Source organism: Pollachius pollachius, assembly GCF_949987615.1.
Source record: "Pollachius pollachius genome assembly, chromosome: 15".
Taxonomy (NCBI): Eukaryota; Metazoa; Chordata; class Actinopteri; order Gadiformes; family Gadidae; genus Pollachius; species Pollachius pollachius.
The window spans coordinates 21,344,757-21,350,790 of record NC_136948.1 but is presented as its reverse complement, the minus strand read 5'-3'; the positions used below and the strand labels follow the sequence as shown (position 1 = coordinate 21,350,790).

Here is a 6,034-nt window from a genome sequence, read left to right as displayed (position 1 = left end):
GATGAGAAGATGAGGACAAACAGCCAAAAACAGTGTTAATAATAACCTTTCTCCTCAACATTCATTTAATTCCACAACATTTCCAGGCCTTGAGAATAGTTTTTCTAATTGTATGGCATGACATGAACAGTCATGAATTTCATGACTGTGGGAACCTTGCAATTCTTTATCATAATTGTATTGCATATCACTTTTGTGCTCTTTTGTAGGTCTTTGATAAAACATCACTAATAAAAATGTACCTCAGAGTTTATATTCCCAGATCCCTCTTTTGGGAGAAGCCTGTCCACTGTGTCAGGTCGTTGGGTCAGTACTGTCCACATTGGGGTTTCTTTGAGACCTTGCCTGAGCTGTTTTATTTGTCTTGTGACACGGCCGATAACCTGTTTATAGTAACAAGACAGGGTATAACATATAAAATACCTCATCTCAAAGCAATATCTGAGAGTCAATGATTGGAAAAAGACAATTTAAGAATATAATAACATTAATATACATTTGTTATGTGTCTATCCACAAGGGAATTAAGTAACATGATACTGTGTCCTCCAGTTTAGTAATAAAACCACTTTTGCATTTATTACTGACCAGTGACTCCACCATATTTTATGTTTCCAGGAAAATAATTTGACAAATACGAAGTAAAACATTTTACATAAACCGTGACACTTTGTTTCCTTGGTTATAAATTAACCAGAATAATTTTGCCTAATGTTGTGCGACAGATAAACAATGTGCACATAACTCAGATTTTAGAAAAGAAGAATTGCCACTTGTAATTTTGGAAGCAAACATTTCTCAAACTTTCACTCACAGCATGGATCAATAACTTCTCAAAAATCCATCTCCTATTGGTCTCAGTTATGGATGGAAGGTCCCAGGCGTAGGCCAATTCCTGGACACTTGCTGCATCCTTCTCCGATAGTGTGGATTCTCCTCCGAGCTTTAAGGCAGAAGCACAATAAGCAAATTAGGATACAAAGTTGAGTAATGCTAGGTACTATGTGCCCTTTTAAAAAGTACTGGCTATAACACATCACAGCAATGATAAATGCTGCTGTGTTCTAATTGGTCTTTCCCAGCATTATACCGTCAACTTACAAGCCTTATTAATTCTCTGATGTCCAGGTCTGGACAATCCTCCAAAGTTAGAGTTGCCGTTTCAGGACTCCCACCAAGCAGTACATGAACAACAGCAGGGCTGAGTCCAGACAAGGATGGTCCTCCGTGAAGGAAAGAGTGGCCTAGCATTCTCCCCGCCACCATGAACAAGTCACTTTCGACAAGAAAATGAGAGGCTGATGGGACCAAATGGCCAGGCTCGCCATCAAAAAGCCGCATTACATCGGCATTTGCTGTTCAACACATAAAAATACATTAAATAAAAACATGTGTTAGTACTGTCTGTGCTGAACTGGACTCCCCCGTTATTATCCCACCTGAAATAAACATTAAACAAATAGAGCATTTAAAAGGATGCCATACACCTAAATTGCATACCAAAATTTATGGAAAATCCAGACTTCAGCTTTTCAATGCAGGAGGACAAAAAAAAGCGAGTCACACCCTGGCCAATAGCAGTATCTCCTGTGAAACAGTTTGACAGAATAAAGATAAAGGAAATACTTGAAAATATTAATTTGACAACTGAAACTTGATGTTGGAGCAACCTTCAAGTCTGCAGTTCAGGGGTCGTCCCCATTCCACATTTGGCGGCTTGTAAAAGGAGATCAGGGCCATGTCCTGTTCGGTAGGACTACTTCTTATGTCCATGGTTAGCTGCAATGGATTCTCCTCCTTGTGAAGGCTGAGATGATTCTCCACACACTGCGCTATGGCCTTGGCGGGGTCAGCAATGGTGAACCAGCCTAATAAGAAAAATAAAAAAAAGATTCAATGGGGCAGAGGGGAATGGCATTCAGAGAACACGGGCCTAAGCATCCTCACCTCCATCTCTATCTCTATCTCCTCCGGATGTTCCAGGTATAGCTGCTTCTTCCTCACTGATCGTACTTGCATGCATCTCATTCCCTGCACTAGCCACATACAAATATTTTGTGTTACACCTGCACAAAGAGTAGACAATTGTTGGTGAGAGAAAAAGGACAAACAAGTAAATGGATACCTCTCCCCGCAGGCCGAAGCGTGTGCCTCAATAAAATCTGTTGGGAAGATTTGTGTGCACACAGGACATTCCTGCATATCTGCTGTTGAGAAATTGAAGTTACAAGCAAGAACACTGTTATTATAGAACCAAAGGATTCAGAATTATTTTGTTTTAAAAATGCTATATAATATGCTATCTTAGGGCGCAATCAAACTAGGCATTCATACCGCCCAGATATTTAGAAGCAGATGGAGAGAAGTAATAATTCTTACTTTCCCTCTCTTCAATGACTATATCATCAATGACATCACATGTTTTGATGTGTTCTGTCAGGAGTGGAAGCCGAACTGGTAGTCCACACTTCTGACAGTCTGCTTTCGGCACGTTCCTGAAAGACTCGTCATCCAACTGTAGGGGAATTGTGCTCAGTTCTTCCTGAATTGGGGCTATGAAGAGATTTTTGGCCCCACGACTTGCAAACTTCAGGATCCTGCCTGAATAGCCACTATCTTCAGGAGGCACAAGCGTGATTTTTCGGCAACCCCATCCAGCTGTAGAAAATATTGCATAGGAAAATTTGATTAGAAATGGTCAACAATGTATAAAATATATTTTAAGGCCAATTGACTAGACTCTTTGTGTGAATACAGTCCAGTCTGAAGAGTTCACCTGTCTCTTTTACTTTTCAAACACAAAGTAAATAAAATATTCAAATTCAACATAGATCATTTTAATAATATTTACATAAATGAGTTTGAAGAGTATATTTTGATTATTTGGGTACAATCTGTAAGAAATAATTAAAAGTTTGCATTGCATAATATGCAGTTAGCTGCTGAATATGTACTTTTTTTAAATTAATGAGCAAAACAAAACACACTTGTGTTGGCCTACCTGAAGCTTTATAAACCAGCCACCCAGCGGAAACATTCCGCAGTTTGGGAAAAAGAATGTTTAGGGCCTCACATAGCTGCAAGTAAAAATTATACAAATGTATTTAAGCTTAACACTCTGAAACAAGGATAGCTTGGTTAAACCAATGGCAAAATCAAAATCAATAAAAGAAAGCAATAAAAAAAAAAACATGAATATATAATTTCTGGTGCCGTTATTAGGGCTGTCCTCGACTCAGGATTTCTCAGTCACAGAGATATTAGACTATTCAACTACAGAAAATTGCATTGGAGTTAGATATCAGGCCTTCTGTCTACAAAACGAGTTGACATTTGGCCTTTAGGGTGATCTTTAACAAGTGCCACACTGCACGTTAAAGAGCCTTGAAGCACACTGCAGGCAGAGGAGAAAAGACATATTTAACTCAAACATATGAATCCACTGTTTTTTGCTTTTGATATTTTCAGTTTAGTTTTGCAACCCGCTCAATGCCCACGCTCACAATGTTCTTCTATAGTGTTTGACGACACACATTATTTCATCACTGTTCTGCTTTTATCAAACTGATGATTCAATTCATCATATTGACTCTTTTGTTGTATAGCAAGACTAAATTACTAATAGTATTTGAATACCTCTTCGTGTGTTGAAGCTTCATCCAGGTGAGCAGTCCTGCGGCCTAACCCTGCTTGGAGATGGAGGATTTGGTCCCCCTCCTTCGGGGTCTTCTCATACTGCTTTGGAAGCAAATAGAAAGCCACCTCTAATGGCTTCAACTTCTTGGCTGGGACAAGTGTTGGGGTGGGAAAGCGCCTCTTTCCTCTGGCCTTGGTGAACATCCCTGGAAATGACCTATAGAAAATAAGAGTGTTAGAATATAAAACACATTGTTAGTGTTTTCTTACTGCATTAAAAAATCGGACATATTTATAATTGAACATTGTCTTGCATGAAAAAAAAACTGCACTATATTGTATACTCATCAGGTTTCAGTAAAGTGTAACAGGCAATGATTGAACCTTCAAAACAGGTCTTTACTCTGAATCTGAAATTCACTGAATGGTCACAAAAAAGCATATAGATTGTCTGCAATATTAGTAAGAAGCAGAGAATGCTACACTACACTATGTACAGTATATCATTACTTACTGTAAGTAGCAGGTAAAAATGTGACTACAAATTGACAGCACGACAAAGTAAGTATGCATAGAGTTGCTTTTAAAAAAGCTAATTATTTTCTTTGAAGCCTTTACCTGGTCATTTCCATCGGAAGCGAGGCGGGCTTTGGGGCTGAACGCCCATTGTCATCGACCTGCCTCGGTTCTCTGCAAGATCGTATCCGATAGATCGAGAATGTAGAAGTAAGTATGCCATATAGGCCTACATGAATTGCAGTTTAACACAAAACCTCACATCTATGACATCGGCTCACCGTTGTCTTTCAGCGGACGTAATTAAATCCAGCAATCGCCTTGCTGAATCCATGATTTCACCCTGACTGACGTTGCTGCCCTGTCATAATAAATACACAGAATGGTGTTGGTGTTCTTTATCATTGGAAACAGTTTAACACATTTCATTCAGTCCTTCTAGTTGCAGAGTTCGCTCGTGCTAGGCTATCGCAAGTCAAAGGGCAATGCTAGCCTGCTAATAAAACAGTGCGATGATTCATGCGATGCGAGGTTAATTTAATATCGAACATTATTCTATCAACACAGACAATTACATCAATAGTCTGGCATTATAATTGATTTACCTCGGGTGTACTGTGGAGTGGGCAAGACTGTTTTATTTATATATATAGATAGAAAAATGTACTCACCGAAGCACCATTACTGCTGCTGTTTCCGTTGGACATGGCTAAATCTGTTATGCCTTCCCGCGTGAATCAGGTATCAAACGAGAATGACGCGCCCACTCGTTTGACCGCGATCTAGCATCTAGGATCGATTGCTCTTTCATGGGTCCCCGGATGTTAACACTGAATTTCGTACATTGAATTTTGATGGTGACTTTGGCGGACTGAATTTTGGGACGTTGAAAATATTTGAGTTGAATATTTTAACGTTGAATTTTTCAACGTTGAATTTTTTAACATTGAAAAATAAAGGTGAATATGATAAATTGAAAATGTAAAGAGTTAAATTCAGAGGCAAACAATTCAGATAGGTTATTTCAATGCATAAATATTCAGTGCTTATAATTCAATGTGTTTTTATTTTCAAAACCCGATGGCACAGATTTACTTCCATAAAAGCCGACAGCTCTTAGAAGCCAATGCAATTCACGGTTCTCTAAAGACGGCTCGTTTGGATGAAAACCAGGTTGTAGCTGGTTCTCTAGGTTACTACATTTAGCTAGAGGTGTCATTTGTGTCGCAGCGATGTTTCACTGATGATATATAGAACTGCAAACTCCAAATCTGCCAATTTATTTCCATCTTTACGGTCTATTCCTCACACTCCTCTGCCCCGCTGTGTTCGCTCTGGCTGTGGTCACTCCGCACTGTTTCGGCCCGTGGCAAAGCAGGTCATCCTCGCTGTTGTCCAAGGCATTTTAAGACGCAGCATTTATTTAATGCTCATATGTAGTAGTGCGGAAAAAAAAGGTTCTCTGAAAAAGTGTGAGGGGGAGCGGTGGTGCGCTAAACTTGTTCTGTGAGCAGCTGGATGTGAACAATGGTGTGAACACAACGATCGATTTTCGAATGTGCGCGCATGCACAATATTGCATTGGTGTAATCGAGCTGCTCTGCTATATATTTTTTTTTTATCAATGTAGCGAGTTGCGAGTCAGGTGCAGGCTGAGCTTTTTTTTCCAGCACCTCCTGCACTGTAAAAAATATCTACGTGGTTATAATTAAAATCATAAGTTTCCCAGCTGCCTTAAAATTTCAAGTAAAAACAACTCATTATTTTGAGTCTAGTTAAGCTTTGAATTGCCTTCCGTGAGTCAACATGACTGTACAGTTATTGTTGTTTCAACCTTGCTTTGCAAGTTCAAAATGAAGTGGACTAATTTATGTGCATTCTG

General features: G+C 39.2%; 1 long non-coding RNA gene across 1 annotated transcript; it reads right to left on the bottom strand.

The window, feature by feature from the left end:
- Positions 1-288: 288 nt before the first annotated feature.
- On the bottom strand, positions 289-1,260 carry LOC307087407. The gene is made up of 3 exons (XR_013812495.1): positions 1,102-1,260; positions 815-943; positions 289-383 (listed from the first exon to the last, which is right to left on the bottom strand). It is a non-coding gene; the product is annotated as an uncharacterized lncRNA (long non-coding RNA).
- Positions 1,261-6,034: the final 4,774 nt, after the last annotated feature.